Source organism: Carassius gibelio, chromosome B16, assembly GCF_023724105.1.
Source record: "Carassius gibelio isolate Cgi1373 ecotype wild population from Czech Republic chromosome B16, carGib1.2-hapl.c, whole genome shotgun sequence".
In the NCBI taxonomy this organism is placed as follows: Eukaryota; Metazoa; Chordata; class Actinopteri; order Cypriniformes; family Cyprinidae; genus Carassius; species Carassius gibelio.
In genome coordinates, this window is record NC_068411.1 from 16648608 (window position 1) to 16668718 (window position 20111).

Genomic DNA, 20111 nt, shown 5'->3' on the forward strand with positions numbered 1-20111 from the left:
TAGTTTTGGAGAAAACTGAAGCCAAAATCAACCCCAAGCATCTAAGTGCATAAGCACTTTACATCATGTCCCATGTTTAAGCACTCATAAAAATCTTTGCTTTATAGGTTTGCTTGTTCTTTCAGTTTATTTCTGTTTACAGTCAATCTGACCATTACTGTATCAAGTTTCAAATACTTCTACTGTATAGTTTTGGAGAAAACTAAAGCCAAAATCAACCCCAAGCATCTAAGTGCATAAGCACTTTACATCATGTCCCATGTTTAAGCACTCATAAAAATCTTTGCTTTATAGGTTTGCTTGTTTTTTCAGTTTATTTCTGTTTACAGTCAATCTGACCATTACTGTATTCATTTTTAAATAATTCTACTGTATAGTTTTGGAGAAAACTAAAGACAAAATCAACCCCAAGCATCGAAGTGCATAAGCACTTTACATCATGTCCCATTTTCAAGCACTCATAAAAACCTTTGCTTTATAGGTTTGCTCGTTCTTTCAGTTTATTTCTGTTTACAGTCAATCTGACCATTACTGTATCAAGTTTCAAATACTTCTACTGTATAGTTTTGGAGAAAACTAAAGCCAAAATCAACCCCAAGCATCTAAGTGCATAAGCACTTTGCATCATGTGCCATTTTCAAGCACTCATAAAAATCTTTGCTTTATAGGTTTGCTCGTTCTTTCAGTTTATTTCTGTTTACAGTCAATATGATCATTACTGTATTATTTTTTAAATAATTCTACTTTATAGTTTTGGAGAAAACTAAAAACAAATTCACCCCAAGCATCTAAGCGCATAAGCACTTTTACACCATATCCAATTTTCAAGCACTAATAAAAATCTTTGCTTTATAGGTTTGCTCTTTTTTTTAGTTTATTCCTATTCACAGTCACTCTGACCGTTAATGTTTTAATTTTCATATGTTTCTACTGTATAGTTTTGGAGAAAACTAAAGCCAAACTCACCCCAAGCATCTAAGTACATAAGCACTTTCACACCATGTCCCATTTTCAAACACTCATAAAATTAGTTCCTTCATAGGTTTTCTTATTCTGTCAATTGATTGCTTTTACAGTTTTCTAAATAATTAAATCATGCACAATTTTGAAAAACATAAAAAGCTTTAAGTCTGGACTAAGCCATTTACAGACAGTTGACTGATTGTTTTCATGTTTCCTTTCAACTTAAATTCATAATACAACTACAGTAGAGATCTTCTGTTTTACCTTAACACCTTAGAGCATTTCTAATAAACAACATTCATAGTTTCATTCAGCCTGTTTATCACAAGAAATTGTACGTTTATTTCTGAAAATGAAGTTTTAAGACCAAGTGATTCATTTAAAATTTTTGTTAGAAAGTGTAGTTTGCTTTATATATTTCATATATCTAGTGAGATACTGTAGGATATATATATATATATATATATATATATATATATATATATATATATATATAAAAAACAATTTGTGTATTGAAGCCATTTTATTTTATTTAACATAAAAAAATTAACTACACTAACAAGTGCAACTGACTTCACAAACTGTTTAAACAGGAAAAAAAAGACATTCACAAACATAAATAAAAAGATGTATCCCTGAGACTGTGCATATAATGAAAATTGTAAAATACTTAAAGTACTAATAAAATTACTTCACACTTGACATTTGCAAAACTTAACTTTACATGGCTATATTAAAATGAATTGAAAACAATTTAAATACTACTGAAACAATAACAATTTAAACATGTAAAGCAATGTATATAGTAAATAGTAATGTAAATAGTAATGAACCATACTTCCCATACACACATTTTACTTCCCACATTGGCTTAGATTTTGCCAGTACAATTGGGGCAGTGCCAGTCATCATCCCCAGTAATTGCATTTTGGGGTATCTGTGCACAGTTCGGATGATACCACCTCTTGCATGAAGTACATTCAACCATGACTTCATTGCAGTGTGCAGTCCTGCATAAGCAGTACACATTCACAAGTGTTTGTGTGGATTTTGCCTTGTTAAGTCTTGGCTCTGTTTTGAAAAGCATTCGTCCCTTCTGGAAAGAAGATACAAGTTCTGCTCTCAATCTACCCTCATGGAACTGGCAGTTTTCTGGCCTCAGGTTACAGCATAATACAAAAGCAAATGCTATTGCAAACAAGCCACAGCTGCTAGAATTTGACTGTTGTTGGACAACAGGGTATGTAACCAAAAATTGGTCTTCCACTGGCCTAAGCAAACCTATAAAGCAAAGATATTTATTAGTGCTTGAAAACTGGATAAGTGTTTATGTACTTAGATGGTTGGGGTGAATTTGGTTTTAGTTTTCTCCAAAACTATACAGTAGAAATATTTGAAACTTAATACAGTAATGGTCAGATTGACTGTAAACAGAAATAAACTGAAAGAGTGAGCAAACCTATAAAAGAAAGATTTTTATGAGTGCTTGAAAATGGCACATGATGTAAAGTGCTTATGCACTTAGATGCTTGGGGTTGATTTTGGCTTCAGTTTTCTCCAAAACTATACAGTAGAAATATTTGAAACTTAATACAGTAATGGTCAGATTGACTGTAAACAGAAATAAACTGAAAAAGTGAGCAAACCTATAAAGCAAAGATATTTATTAGTGCTTGAAACCTGGATAAGTGTTTATGTACTTAGATGCTTGGGGTTGATTTTGGGTTTAGTTTTCTCCAAAACTATACAGTAAAAATATTTGAAACTTAATACAGTAATGGTCAGATTGTCTGTAAACAGAAATAAACTGAAAGAACGAGCAAACCTATAAAGCAAAGATTTTTATGAGTGGTTGAATATGGGACATGATGCAAAGTGCGTATGCACTTAGATGCTTGGGGTTGATTTTGGCTTTAGTTTTCTCCAAAACTATACAGTAGAAATATTTAAAACTTAATACAGTAATGGACAGATTGACTGTAAACAGAAATAAACTGAAAGAACGAGCAAACCTATAAAGCAAAGATTTTTATGAGTGCTTGAAAATGGCACATTATGTAAAGTGCGTATGCACTTAGATGCTTGGGGTTGATTTTGGCTTCAGTTTTCTCCAAAACTATACAGTAGAAATATTTGAAACTTAATACAGTAATGGTCAGATTGACTGTAAACAGAAATAAACTGAAAGAGTGAGCAAACCTATAAAGCAAAGATTTTTATGAGTGCTTGAAAATGGCACATGATGTAAAGTGCTTATGCACTTAGATGCTTGGGGTTGATTTTGGCTTTAGTTTTCTCCAAAACTATACAGTAGAAATATTTGAAACTTAATACAGTAATGGTCAGATTGTCTGTAAACAGAAATAAACAGAAAGAACGAGCAAACCTATAAAGCAAAGATTTTTATGAGTGCTTGAAAATGGGACATGATGTAAAGTGCTTATGCACTTATATGCTTGGAGTTGATTTTGGCTTTAGTTTTCTCCAAAACTATAAAGTAGAAATATTTGAAACTTAATACAGTAATGATCAGATTGACTGTGAACAGAAATAAACTGAAAGAACGATCAAACCTATAGAGCAAAGATTTTTTATGAGTGTTTGAAAATGGGTAATGGTGCAACAGATAGAATAAACTTTGATTTTGGCATGATTTTGCCAATGATTTTTTCCAAAACTATACAGTAAAAATAATTGAAAATTAACGCAGTAATGGTCAGAGTGACTGTGAATAGGAATCAAGTGAAAGAATGAGCAAACCTATAAAGCAAAGATTTTTGTAAATGTTTGAAAATGGGACATGGTGTTAAAAAGCTTATGTGATTAGATTCTTGGAGTTGAATTTGGCTTTAGTTTTCTCCAAAACTATACAGTAGAAATATTTGAAAATTAATATATCAATGGTAATAGTGACTGTGAATAGGAATCCACTGAAAGAAAGAGCAAACCCATGAAGCAAAGATTTTTATGAGTGTATGAAGATGGGTAACGGTGCAGGTGCTAAAATGCACTTTTCTGGAGTTATTTTGCCATTAATTTTCTCCAACGCTATACAGTAAAATAACTTAAAAAATTAATTCAGTAATATTCTGGGTCACTGTTAAAAGTTATCAATTGGAAAAAGGAGCAAACCTTTTAAGGAAAGCATTTTATGAGTAAGTGCTTTTTATGAGAAAAGAGTGAAAATGCACATTGACTTTTGGAGTGATTTGCCTTTAAATTGTACAAAAATTGTATAATAGTTTTAACTTGACAAAAAATACAGCAATAGTCAGGATCACTATTAGTTGAAAGGTATACACACACAAACAACACAATGTTTATATATATATATATATATATATATATATATATATATATATATATATATATATATATATATATATATATATATATATATGTATATATATATATATATATATATATATGTATATATATATATATATATATATATATATATATATATATATTATATATATATAAAATGTATATTTAAAATATATATTTATAAAATGTATATATAAAATATATATATATATATATATATATATATATATATATAATATATATATATATATATATATATATATATATATATTTAAAATATATATTTATAAAATGTATATATAAAATATATATATATAATATATATATATATATATATATATATATATATATATATATATATATATATATATATATATATATATATATATATATATAATATATATATATATATATATATATATATATATATATATATATAATATATATATATATATATATATATATATATATATATATATAATATATATATATTATACACACACACACACACACACACATATATATATATATATATATATATATATATATATATATATATATATATATATATACACATTGATAAATTATGTATATTAATGTAAAATAAAAATGTTAATGTACAAAAATAATGTATTCAGAAACATTAATTCAATGTTCAAGTCATTTAAAAAATGCATTATTTATATCATGACATGAAATAGCAATACATAAATATTCTGATGTCCCTTTAAGTTCTTTTTATGGGTTAAATGACGTTTTATGCAGATTTTATTTCATTTATTTTTTTTGGGAGGGGGTTGGCACCCGTGAACTATTGAAAATATCAGAAAAAGTATAAAGGAAACGCCGTTACGACAGCTTCTTTACATCTATTTTGACCGCTCCCTGCACCCGTACCGTCAGTGCACGATTAGACGCACAAACAAAAAAAAAAGTGCGGCTGGCTTGACCGTGTACTTTCAAACCGCGGCTGGCTTGACCGCAGTGTCTCAGTGCATGCACTTAATCGCTGTAGCACACCCCACTTTGTTAGCGTTTAGCTTAACACCATTTATTCCTTAGGAACCAAACAGAGATGAAATTAGAAGCAACCAAACACTTCCATGTTTTCCTTATTTAAAGACGGTTACATTGAGTTACATGAATAAGTATGGTGGCACAAAATAAAACGTGCCAATTTCCTAAGCGGATAAAAAATGATAACTATAATGTTTGGCATAAGAGAACTTTGCAGTTCAACCATGGCGCTGTAATATCATGACTCCTGAAATGTAATTTATATGTTTATATGTAAATATTAACAGGTTATTTAGTTCCCCTCACTCTACAACAAATATTTTAAATGAATGGTATTCAGAACAGAACAAGAATGAGAAATAAGTGATAAAATAATGTATTAAATTATAAAATAAAACACAAGTAATGCTATAGTGGCATTCATTAAAAATAGCATACAAATCTCAAGCAAAACTGAAACAACATTTTTTTGCATAATTATTATTCATTATGTAGCCTAAACATAGCTTTATACTTCACTCATGCTCTAATATCTGTGTAAAATCCTTCACATGTGAAAAAAAAAAGTTTGTTTGGGCACTGCACGCTGATTTAACATTGGACCTTTTAAAATAAACAGTGTAGCTAACTTTTGATTGGTCGACTGCATTTTAGTTTGATGATGAATGGCTGAAATGTCAGACAATGGTAGAACTATGTTGATGGTGTGTGTGAAGCGCCTGTGCATTAAGAGTATCACACAAACGAGCGTAGCCCCACTTGTTTGTTTCACAGTGTTTTTTTCCTTTTGTTAATCTGTTAATTATATTATAGACTATTATATATTTTGTGTGAACCTATTTATTTTATTCCTTTGATAGACATAATTTGTTTTTCTGCTTTCACAGAAGCGCTACATGTGCATGATGCGACGACTGAATCCTCATGTTCTTGTTTACGATGTACGAATATAGCCCTAAAGCTAAAGGCCTGTATAAAAAATAAATAAATAATAAATTCTCCACCTTAATATGCTGCGAGCAAGTTGCTTAAGTGAGACCAGATGTTAGATTTGATCTTATAGCCACCGTACGTTAGTTTTTCATAAATGAGGCCTTATGTCTGCAGATAGAAAAAAATGAAAACATTATAATCTCAGTCTTCACACATTTGATTTTTGTAGGACAATAAATCATTTCCAGAGAATTTTTGAGCTCCTTGGTGTTTCTATGTTTTGACTGATGTGGAAGGAACTGATTAAGGTTTTTAAATGGCATCTATAAAAGAGGAAATACCATATTGTACAGTTTATGCCAGGAGGATCTTTGGCTTTTATTGTTGTAAAGTTGCAGAAAAGGTCAAATGTAAGACTAACTCTTCCTGCTTTCCTAACACACCAGACATGGATGTTGTTGGAAAGGAGCTATAAAAAATTGCATGATGGAAAAGATTCAAGATTCAAGAAGTTTATTTGCCATTTGTGCTTGCACACATAGGAACTCTTGTGCGGTTGTTGCTCAGAGAGTCAAGTCAAGTTTAAAAAGACACACAAGGAAAACATAAATCTACAGTATCTATAACACATATACATTGTAAATTGCACTAAACCCATAAAATGTAGATTTTTCATTCTGAATTGCACTAGTATATTGCATCTTGTACAGGCCCCAGAGATAACAATAATAAGTTACGTTATAAATAACTAAATAAAAATACACCGGTATATTACACAGGCCCCATAAAATAACAATAATATTATAATGCAAAAGTTACGTTATAAATAAATAAATCAAATACACAGGCATATTACACAGACCCTATAGACAGTAGTTCATTTTGTTTTGGCCAAGAGTCTCACTGTGGCTGGGAAAAAGCTCTTATAAAAACGTGATCTGTTTGTGATAATGCTGTCCGCTCGTCTGTGCCTGAGATTGTATGTACAGTTTTTGTGAATGAGCAGGGAGTGAGCTGGATGTAGTGTGTCTCTGATAATTCTCTCTGCTCTTTTCTGACAACGCTGTGTGTAAATTGTGTCCATGGAGGGGAGTTCTGTTCTGATAATCCTCTCTGCAGTCTTTATGACTCTTTGCAGAGCCTTCCTCTCTGTCTGTGTGGTGTTTCCATACCATACAGTGATGCCTGTGGTGAGGATGCTCTCTATCAGTCCTTTGTAGACCTGGGTGAGAGGATGACAGTGCAGACCAGCTTTTCTAAGCAGCCTGATGAAATACAGTCTCTGCTGAGCTTTTTTCACTGTGGCAGCAGTGTTCAAAGTCCAGTTCAGATCTGATGTTACTTGCAGTCCCAGGAATCTGTAACTGTCGGCCCTCTCCACCTCAGTCCCCTTGATGATGAGGGGCTGCAGGGGGGGTGGGTTTTTCCTGAAATCCATGATTACTTCTCTTGTCTTGTCTGTGTTAAGGCACAGATCGTTCACCTCACCATATGTGAGAATGTCGTGAATGAAAAGATGTGTGAGAGTGGTGTTCTCCAGTTATATTGCACAGCATAAATGAACATAAATGAACTGAGTAAATATACAAAAGATGTATTTTCTTAATGTGCACTAATACAATTCAAGGAAAAGTGACAAAAATGAAATTTTACGTATGTAAAAACATATGTCATTAATATATGTAAAATAAGCCAATTTTGTTTAAATGAAGGACTGAAGAAATTAGTACGAGCTATAAGCAAAATTACTTACAATATAAGAGAATTTCTTTTAAAGTTTGACCAATAAGTGAATCTGTCACAGATTGATTCATTGATGCTGTAAACAACGGCACTTACAAAGCTTCATGTTATTACTCCAAAGCATTGTAGAGGTGCATGCAACCTCAGATTCCTTCTGTGTCTTGCAAAAATAATAGACCTTAAATGCAAATAATTATTTGTTAAATGCTAATAAAGAAAGAATTACAATAGATTAGGATGAGCCATCTTGGTTCTAGGCCAACTTGAAGAAGGGCTGAAAAGGAAGGTCAGACAGACAAAGACTGGGCCAAAGAGACAGTCCATTCAGCAAACATGTCCAAATTAGAGAAAAGAGGAGAGTCAGACAGATGATAGGGTCAAACCAGGGAGCAAACAGCCAAGACAAGGCAGATTAGGACCAAAGGTCAAATGTGAGCAGACAGTCCAATACAGCCAACAGTCCCAGCAAGAAGAGTACTGAGTGACCATTCCAGAGACTGGTGAGTTCTAGCGGGACAGCAGAGTAAACACAGCACTAACTATAGGCAGAGGAGAGGAGCATGAGCAAAACAATAACTAGACAAAGAAACTTAAAGGTACATTTTTTAGGCTTGCCAATATGTTAACTACATTCGTCAATGTCAAAATGATTAAGATGGCTAATCGAATCAAAGTATAATTCCTAAATGACGGTGAGATGACATGAAACATTTTGTGTTTTTTTCGAAATATTGGGCTTACAGAAAAGAGCGAATGTTTGCTGTTTTTTTTTTTTTTTTTTTTTTTTTTTTTTTGCAATAGTTCAAAATTCTTACGCACATACAAAAATTAATTAAGTTGTATTTCTTAATAGATCTCGTCTAGCATTACCCCTTTTCAGATCTGTGCTCATTGCTTACTCCACAGTGTGAGAGCAAGGTAGCATGAATTTATGAATGAACCGTTCATTTTAAAAGCTTCCTGGTCCCACGACATTTGTTATGACATCTGCTTTAAACAATAAAGGGCTCATGACTACTGTCGTTAACTCTACAGGAAGTAAATCACTTCACTAGATAATTGGGTCTTCTCTTCAGCAGTAATGATGCTAGCTACTGTAAAAAGTGGAAGTTATTTAAGTTCTAAGCCTATATTTTACTGGTTAACTAGACACAATTAAGAAACTACACAAAACATAAAGGCTTCTGTGAGTGTAACAGAATAAATTAATTAAGAATGAGTAGAAACAACCGAGCGATAATGAGCCACGAGCAAAGGAAAAAGAACAAATGCAAGAGAAAAGGAGAGATCAACCTACATCCAGACACGTGCCATCAAATTAATTGATTCTGCATACTCTGCTTAACCAAACAATCTGACGAGATTATATGAAAATATGATGAAAATATAATGAAAATAAGCAAAAAATAATATTTAATAAAAGTTATTTTTCCTAAATGGTCTTTCATAACATAATATATGACTAAAGAAGCTAGATTGGTGCACTGAACTCTAAGGGTAAAATAAATAGTCAACACACACACACACACACACACATAGCACAGCAATCTGAAGTCTTGACACTTCAAGATTTAAGTGTGTGATAAACATTTCTCAGAAACAATACAATTACCCAAATACACAAGAAAGCCCCATTTGTTGTGAAGATGGAAGTGGAGTGCATGAAAATGATGGATGACAAAGCAACATGGTGAGAAGGGGGAGGAGGTGTTTTACAGAATATTTTCCATGCATCATAAAACATAGAATCTAAGTCAGAAGGGCTTCTTGTGACATGTCAGAAAATAAAACTTGTTTCAGTACTAAAGGTCTGTGACACATGATATCTAAAACATGCATGTGTGGTGCACACCACTAAAAATCCTCAGCAAAGTATTTTTTTGTTCTGTTACTACTGGTAACATGCATACAGAACGGTTTCCTGGCAGGCTGATGACCTGAATCAAAAACATCTGTGCAGACAGGTTCTTTGAGTTTGACCCACCATGGGTGTATTTGTGAGCTGTCACATAATAAATTACACACTTGAGTCACTTATCCTACCGCAGGGATCAGCCAGCACCACCCTGACAAAGCTGCTTTTATCTTCTCAGCTTTTGAATTACTTTGTTAAAATGTTTGTGCTGTAGAGAAATCAGTTAACTACAAATCAAAATATTATTCATTTTATTAACAGAAATTCCCCAAAAGATTTTGGACCTTGACAGCAGGGCTTTAAATGCCACACACACACACACACGCACGCATGCACACACACACGCGCGCACACGCAAACAGACACACACACACTTTATAGAACTTCTGCTCAGTAAAAAAAACAACAACTGTACTGTAATTGATTGCAAAATATCATATATATACATTCAAAACACATTAGGTTAATGGCTTGGATTGTTCATACACATTATATCTATATATTTTTAAAAATAAAATCTCTAGTATTTTTTCATTTTCAGTATTTTGACACTTTTGGTCAAGGTTGTGTCCAACAAGGAGCCAATGGCATGTTTAAGCTTTTTTGCTAAATTTATATTAATACATAGTTAAATGATTTATATTGTACCATTGTTTTGATTGTAATTTGCAGTGCTTCATGTGATGTGTAGTTCATTTTCTCAAAAGACAAAGTCAAACACCTTTGCCTTTTTCTTCCTTTGATTTTCTGAAACATTGTGCTGTAAATAAGATTTAGAATTTTGTGAATCATCTCAGAGGTGTATAGTTTGATTCAAAAACTTTCATTGCAGGATTTCAACAAATTCATTTAAAAAACTGAATAGAAAAGTACTTACAGAAAGCAGTGGAATGAAAAAGCAGTTGGCCACTTTAACCCTTTATTTTGTTTAAAGGATGACTACTGACTTATTACTTGTTACTTATAAGAGCATTGCTGCTTTTCAGTGATCTGCAAAATAAATAAATACAAGCATAAAGCAAAGCAATGTCTGTTCATTAATGCTAATACATGTCAATGACTATTTATCTGATGCCCTATCAGTACATAAAAGCAATAAAACATGCATATCACACATAATATCACACATACTTTACCAGCGTTGCAGAAAAGCAAATATTCAAGATTTTCAGGACAGGCCTGTTTGCTGTCAGATTTGTGATTAGAAGGATGAATGATGGATTTCTATATAATGTCCAGTCAGAGTTCCCTGAACAAGAGAGGGAGAGAAAATGAATGAAGAAGCGTGGGAATTAATTCCAAACTGAATAAATGTAGGACTATACATTTACTCTATCAGAAAAAAAAAGCTCTAGAGATTAAGACGGCGTGTTTGCGACTCCGTTTTAATGGCACATTTGCTTTTGTTCATATGCTACAGGGCAGGTTTATGTCTAGTGCAGATTAGGGCTGTGCGATACTGAAGAATAATGTGACCTTAAATAATACAATATTTGATATGCAATACAAAATTGCTTTAAGTGTGTGGAATTAATTTAAATTACGTATATTTAAAAAATATTTAAAAACTAAAAGTTGTAAAACCAATGTATGTTTCACATTCTTTCTTGAGAAAAGAAAGCATCACTACTACTTCTGAAAGTGACCAGCAGTGTTTTAGCATTACATAAATGCAATGTCACAAATGGATACAAATGAAATAATCAGTGCTTTAAAGGTGCTGTGTGTAAGTTTTTGACTATACTAAAGCATAAAAATACCATAATATGTTTGCAGATATTTCAGAAACATGCTAAGTTAACATCCTTGTTTATCTGAAAAACAATGCTACAGTCATGTATTCTCCTTTGGAAATGTACGTTCCAGGCAGGAATGTCCCCAATTTAAAATTTACCCAATTGTATTTTGGCACCCTGAGTTGCCAGTTGGCGGAAAACTTTTCATTTGATTCTTCATCAAGTGTGCTCATTCCTGTTGGTGTCATCAATTTGGCAACGTACATGTGTATCAAGTCTTAGAAGGAGGGGCTGAGTGAAAAAACCCTCCAATATTTTGAATTTGGACTGAGATACCTAGTTCATCCTCTGTGTTAATCCTACATACAGCACCTTTAACTTTCAATCAGGCTTACATTAAATATATTTAATGGTACAGTAAAAACAATACAGAAACTCAATAATCAAATGTAAACTACTGTAAAACATAGCATAGTCTTCACATTAATTAAATTAGGGAAAATAAATTAAATTGCAATCATGATTTGGAAAAGGCTGCAATTTTTCACATGTGCATCTTGTCAGTGAAGCAGAGTTCTGTGATCAGTAGTAAATACTGCTTCACCCAAAGGCTAGAGGGCACTCTCGCGCTGAAACTCCAAATCTGCCCAGCAGAAAAAAGAAAAAGCAGTTGCTCTAGGAAGTCCATCTAATGGCTAAATGGCAGGGGGGCAGGGTTTAATATTTTTTTGAAGCACCCTTGGGCGCCGCCATTGGCTCGTGGACCCCCACCTGCTGTTAGCATTCCATTGACTCCCATTCATTTTGACTTCACTTTGACAGCGAATAACTTTACATCTGAGGCATTTAAAGACTAAATTTGTCCATTCATTATTTCTAAAGAAACACGGAAATGTATTAAAGGCTCCATTACCTTGTATCTTACGTTGTGGCCCCGTAGAATCAGTTTTTATAAAAACAGGCTAACGATTGCGTCATAACCTGCGTCTCTCTGTCGCACAGTAGAGAAATTACGGTATGGACAGGAAGAGAAGCTCGCAGGCAAACTTTTACTGTCTATGAGGCAATCGGGGGGACGTGTAGGCATAAAGTCAAGGGAGAAGCCCATAGAGAGTCCATAAAAGCAACAGGACAAAATTATTCATCAACGTCTGCAAGATTCGGTGAGTGATTCAGATTTCTCTTGGCACAGCGATTAGAAGACTTACAGGTTGCTCACATGACATCTACGTCATCAAGCTCAGTTTGAATCTGTGCAGTATGCTCGACCCCCAGGAAGTGCGTGCTTCTAATTGACTTCTTGTCTCCGTTGAATCCAATGGGGTCGCTGTGTCCATTTCTTTTACTGTCTTTGCTAAATGTCTGCTGCAGCTGAATACAGAGAGGATCAAAATGCTTTCACTGATTCAACCTGACTAATAAACACATAATTATGACAATATATGGTTTATCTTCAATTCTTCTAATTATAATTATCTTTACAATATAGTATATTTATTATAAAATGCTAACACACATAGCATGTATCACACTATGAAATAATACGTCTTTGGTATCTCTCAATCAAAACACCATCTCTGATATCTACGTAAAAATCAGTATCAGTCAATGGAATATTTCCATTTAGAGAAGAAAACATGTATGTGTGTGTTTACATTGTACGACCAAATGTCTTAACAGTAAAGACAGTAATCCAGCAGACAGTAAAACCTGAAAGCAGCTACATTGTGTGGACGGTCCATCACTCTCCACAAAAACGATTAAAAATAACATCTAAAAATGCAAAAGATTTTGTTTTTTGTGATTAGGTTTGGGGTTAGGTATAAAGAGAGAAAATATAATAAGCTCAGTATAAAAGCAACAGAAGTTAATAGAAAGTCCCTATGGGATAAAAAAACGTGTGTGAACTCTTGACAGTTTAATCAATTCAATCAGCTTTAATCACTTAAGGGAGTACCACAGTCCTCTCAGTTTAACAGTATTTAAGGATTAGCTGATGCACAATATCCTCTCGAAGGAGACTGAATCCTGACTCTTATTCCACACTTCTTTCATAATGAAGATATGAGTGGATAAGTTCCTAATAGCTAACTCAATACTGTAAAGCCACAGTGAGTATGATGCAAAACATACAGACAGTAAGTACTAAACCCCTTCATCAGCAACACTCTCAATAGTGAGTAATACTTCATTCAGACAAAACACACACACACACAAAAAACCACACACAAAAAAAAAACAAAGATGCTGATACTATTCCTAAATATGGATGACCTGTTGATGTTTGTGATGTGAAAATATCTGGATGGTGGTACATTTTATATTTTTCTTAAGCAGACAAAGTCAAAAATTAATGAGATTGAAAAATCAATTTCATAAACATTAACACGTACATTCATGCCGGATTTATTTTTGCTTACTACAACCTGCAATATTTTGAGGCATGCATATACAAAGGACAATTTACTATGCCATAATGCTTGGAAGAGGTAACAACACAAGTTAAATTATAGGCCACATGGAAATGCCAGTATGATGGAAATAACATGTCAGGACTGTATCCATACTATATAAGAAGGAAGTTCTGTTCCAACAGAAGAACAAAAAAATACTAGGCTGATGATTTATTTGTGGTGTGCACCACACATGCCTGTTTTAGATATCATGTGTGAAGGAAATGTCACAGACCTTTAGTACTGAAACAAGTTTTCTTTTCTGACATGTCACAAGAAGCCCTTCTGACTTAGATTCTATGTTTTATGATGCATGGAAAATATTCTGTAAAACACCCCCCTCCCCCTTCTCGCTATTTTGCTTTGTCATCCATCATTTTCATGCACTCCACTTCCCTCTTCACAACAAATGGGCCTTACTTGTGTATTTGGGTAATCGTATCTGTACCACTAGAGTATATTATTTCCCAACATGTCTGATAACAGATGTTAGTTCAGCACAATTTGTCATATTTACTGGATACAATTCAGATTCAGATGTCTTTTATTGGCCATCTCAAATTCCTTGTAGATATAGCAGTTTCTGACTCCACATAAGAAACAGAAGTAAATGGAGATAGATAATAACTAATAACAAATCAATTGAAATGTCATCATTGCAAAATGATCAGCTGCACTTATATGTACTGTACACTTGCCCTTTTAAAGTCTGTAATATTAAGACGTGCAGAGAAAAATGAACACTTGCTCACAAGTCTGGCCTGATCTGATCTAGGGTGTTGTAAATGCTGCTGCTGGATTGAGGTTTCACTTTGGTTGCTTTTTTTCATTCATGCCTTTTCCTGTAAATGGACCTGACTTGCTTTGGCAAAGATAATAATACCAAGTTGTTTGCATTTGTGTTTCTGTTACTAAGACAGTAAGGCTTATTCTGCCTATAAATATGTGATCCAGAAATCTGTGAGCCTATAGCCAAAGACTTTAGCAATAATTATTTGTAACCTTCCATTCAGAACTTCTAGACAAAAAGTTCAGTTGACAAAGCTGGTTTTAATTACTGCTGACATGACTGTGGTTTTGTGGCTAGAAGCTGTATATTTCCTGAACTGCACAGTTGGGGAGGTTGTTGCAATTCATTTGAACATTTTAAGTGCTCAGATGTGTTAAAATGATTTTATATTCATCAAACCACGGTTGTATTTCCTCGCTGATTAACTACCATATTACAAAGCATTGTTGTAGAAATTAGTTAATCATGACTATTTCCTGAATATGGTCAAATCTCTGTAGTTTGAACCACATTGGTTCACATTATTAGACTGTCGTAAACGATATCACACTCATGCGGTGCAGTAATAATTACTGCTATGTATTTGAGATCTCTGAGATGCTTTAGAACATGACACCTGATGAGCCCTTCTGACTGGTTTTGTTTTCTGTTACTTTGCCTAACTTGCTGTTTTATGTTGATTTGTGATGCCTGAGGCCACTTGCTATCCAGAGTAGAAAAAAACCTCTCATGGCTTTGTGGAGTTGGGGTGTTAAAATATTGCAGTCATGTTGCTAACTTGCTAACTTGCTAATTGTTAACGTAATGCTGCCAGTGACCAAAACTCAAGTCTCCATGTCATCTCAATCTTCTGCTCCAGTTTTAGTTTAACTCTGTTGGTTATTAATGTTCAGGTATAGTCTTCAGTTGTGAGGGTGTGGATAGGCAGTTGCCAGGGTGATATTTCATAGGCTGGTTACTAGCTAAATCTCTACCACATTCTTTTCTAATGATATGATCTCAGCCAAAGTGTTGTTGGAAGGAAATTAAATAAAAGAAACAGCAACTTAAGTGTCTGTGCTGAACCGATGATAGATGCTGGTAAGCCTTCTGAAAAGGGAAGACAAACCAAATATAACATATTTTGAAAGTGTATGGACAATGCTTGTGTGTTTGGTTACATCAACAAAGACAATACTTGGTAAGAGGGTCACCTCATGTGCCATTAGTTCCACTTCAGGGAAACCAGCCTATTGATTTTATCGCTTTAAAAGAAAGAGCCCCTGCTGACATGCAAGAGAGCTCTTCATGAGGCATGAGACACATGCAGCTCTTTACACTCAAGTGTAGTATATGCCCACAAGATATAATTCCCCCATAACATTTCATTGAAAATGACTCCCACACACCACCCACACACCAAATCAGCTAGATTTGTATAAAACATAAATAAAATTAAAATGTAAAACCAAGGAAGTAACTTTTACAACACAAAGCCCTCAAACAAGATCGCCAGATAACAAAAATAAAAATAATAATGATCATAAAAAAATAAAAATAAAATAATTAAATAGATCTATAAATAATATAGATTTATGTGTTTTTTTAAATGAAATTTAGTTGTTTTGTACAGTGGCCAAGAAACCTCAAGGTGGTGTAACTTAAGAAAACACATGCAAATTGCAAAAGCATCAGCAAATTAAGAAAAAATCTTCATCAGTTTGATAGCACGTGTTCTGCAATTACTCACAACACAACCAAATACAGAAATGAACTGCAAATACACACAACACAACCAACTTTGTCTGAGTATTTGCAGCACGGGTGCTGTAAAATTAGATGTTCTCTTTTTTTGTGATCATTGAGATTATTTTACATATTACATACAACTTTATTTTTATTCGACATATTCCAATAAGAGTAAAATAAAACAATTATTATTTTAAAAAATCTTAAGCTACATTGTTGTACTGCAAGCTCAGACCTGGTCACCAGAGATTTGGCATGTAACCCTCAGCAGTGAGCATTTGGGAGTTAACAGCAAATAAAAGAATGAAACCTTTATTTATGTGTAAAAATCCCTACACAAGAAACTGGCCCCAAAATCATTCCCCCTAATCAGTGAGGTGTTAAATATTTTGATTTTTGTAGATGTGATTTGCTGAAGTAATGGAGGATGTCAGCAGTACTTCGAGTGAAATTCTGAACTGGTAAACAAAAGGTTGTTGTATCGCTATACAAAAGGAGTGGAAAATTCCACAAACGCTTGTCCCGGTGATAATTTTTTTCATTATGGTTGTGCATGTGCTTGGAAAGTACCTCTCACTGGCTGGGAGAAGGTAGGAAGACGAAACAAAGATAATGCAATATAAAACAACTCAACAAACAAAATCTTATGACCAAAGAAGAGACCTGCGATCACAAATTAATCATTGTTTTTCTATGTGAATCTAAACATATATTTTAGCATCTTAGATACGGTAAATTTTTTTTTTTTTTTTTTTTTTTTTTTTTTTGGCAGGGACACTTAGGGATTTCTTTCCCCTCTAGTTTCTGTGAAACTTATTAAAAGGTTTCTGGAAAATGAGGAGTTTCGCTCCGATCCGAACAAACACACTTTTCCTGTCGCCTGGAGTTTTCCGGTAATCCCAGAGACTTCACTGGTTTCACTGGTTCAGACCTGTTCAATTTGGACTGGCGCTAAACACTGCAGCACAGATATGCCTGCCTATTTTACAGTTCCACTGCTGACCTGAATCTAAAAAAAAATCTAAAATCTAAAACCTGACAATGAAAAGCATTCTTACCATGACAGTGCTCTGTTACTAAGGGAAACCAAGGAGTGTTGTAACAATATTAGATGCAGACTGCCAGTGTGACTAGTCAGAAAGTGCCGTGGTTCACATCAGAATCATGCACTCCCTTCCCGTTTTTGAGCTAACATGAGAAGTGGTGTGTGACTCTGAACAACACTGTAGATTTTCGAACCAAGAAAATAATTTTCAGAAAAAGACTAGAAGCAGGATAGAGAGACATCCTGTTATCTACAATACAAACACTGAAAAAATCACAATCTCTCTCTTTGCACACAGCTGCTGGATATTACAGTGATTTGATCGTCTGGAAGGATTTATCAAGAACTTTAAAAAGGATCCATGGAAAAAGTATAGATGCCATAGTGTGCAGATCATGTCAGGTGGCAGTGGCACTTTGTACTTTGCTGTTGTAAGGCTGCAGAAAAAGGTCAAATATATTAGTCATCCTGTCTTCCTGCATACTTATAGTACCTAATAAGTACAACAGGCTGTGGCTGTTGGTGGGAAAGGAACCACGTGTAAAAAAGGGTGTTTTCATTCATAATTGTGGCATTTCCTCTATGTCTCAGATGTAGCTGGTCATAAGAAAAAAGAACACAAGTGACCAGAACAGTTCTTGTACATTCAAATGTGTTTGATCTTTTTTTTATTATGGTGTTTGCTCACACAGAATTCTCAACTGTTGATATAAAGTCCAGTAGCACTGAGACTTTTCCCTGTTTGTCTCACTACATTTCTAAAGCACAGGAACAGGCTTAATATAACATTTCAGTGGTGGCTCGGGAACAACTCAAAGAAGTGCAGATCTGAAGAGGGAGGTCAGACAGATGCAGGACGTGTCAGGACCAAAGTCAGAGGAAAGCGAATATTAAACATGGCTAGAGAGTTCAATACAGCAGAGAGTGCCAGGGATTGCAAAGGCCAAAAACAGGGGCAAGAGTTGGATTTGAGGCGGGCGGTTCATTGACTGGTGAGCTCAGGCATGACAGTAAACACAGCACTAGAAAAGAGGACCGTGACAATAACTAGACTGACAGAAAAGACTGGTTAAGATTTAGATTTAGAAGTCTTTTGCAAGCTTGAGAAGCTCGAAAAACACCGACAAGAAACAGAGCACAAGGAAGAAAATATAAAGCAGAAATTTCCCTGCCTTTCTATTAATTGTATTAGGGATCATTAAGAAAAAAAATATTTTGTTGTTGCTCAAAGCGGGTTTACTCATAACCTACTGAATATACTTTATATTCAAAACCTGTGGAAAATGGCTTCACGAAGTTGACACAAGAGACGCTAAACAAGTCAATGGTTTTGCTAGAAAAACATATTGGAGAAAGGAATATTTATAATATTGTCTTCTTCTTTCTGCTCCTTGATAAGTGTGGGGTTTTGGTTTTGAATGGGATGGTTAGATTACAGTCCGTTGTCTCTTATTTTTCATTAGATGTCAATTATGTTGTCTTCTTAAATACCAATAAAAAGACTTAAAATAGAAAATGATGGTGCACTCCATGGTCAGGGTAATCACCAACATAAAGCAAAGGAATTAAATTTATTGAGATTTATTGCTATGTGAGACTAACCAACACTTCTCAGAAGCCACAAAATAACTCTGGGCGCTTTTGTGGTGAAGAAGCAGGTGGAGTCAAGGATGACAAAGCTATATAAGGCAACAGAACAATCATGGATGATGGCTTTCCCTGTTTAAAAAAGTGGCGTGATTGTTTTTCTGACATATGATTGGTTAGTAACTGGCAGACGACCAGACCACAGGGGTATTACAGTTCACCCCCTTTCTTGCACGATTTCCTGTTCTGAGCTGATCCTAATGTCACATGACTGGCTGCATAGGTGGAGAGTCTTTAACTCACAGCTGAAATCTCTGAAACCACATGACATTCCCAGCACTCATCTAAAGTGCAGTAACTTTTATCTCTATTACTATTGTGTGACAAATTTGAGGTGTTTGAAAACACACAGTGCATATGTTACCAGTTCTGTTGCTTGTAACATATAAACTGTTTTCCAGCAGAAACATCTGTTCAGTAGACTGAATCGTGGATGTTGCGAAACTGCCTGCCAAATATGTTAGAACAGGGGATTTTAGTCTGCTCTGTCCTTTTAGTGAACGGAACATGGTGATTCAGTTAAACAAACAAATCAAATAGATAAACTTTGAAATTTTTCATCCGAGATCAAATTCAGTGTTCAGATATGGAGAATATTGGTGGTGACAGGGTCTCAGACCACTTCAAGGTCAGTCGACCCCCCATATTCATATCTGTGCACATCAGCTATCTGTCAAATGACATAATGAAGTATTGACTTGAGCCAACACAACCCTCACAGTGCTGCTGTTCTCTTTTCTTAAGTGCTGAACAATGGTCTGAGCAATAAAGAAATCAATCTGCTAAATGCAATCTGCCTAGTTGCTTATATATA

At 34.2% G+C, this 20111-nt stretch overlaps 1 long non-coding RNA gene across 1 annotated transcript in view; it reads left to right on the top strand.

Moving 5' to 3' along the window:
• The window catches only part of LOC127975529 (uncharacterized), a 47634-nt gene that overhangs the window by 8418 nt on the left and 19105 nt on the right, over window positions 1–20111 (top strand). The window lies entirely within an intron of this gene.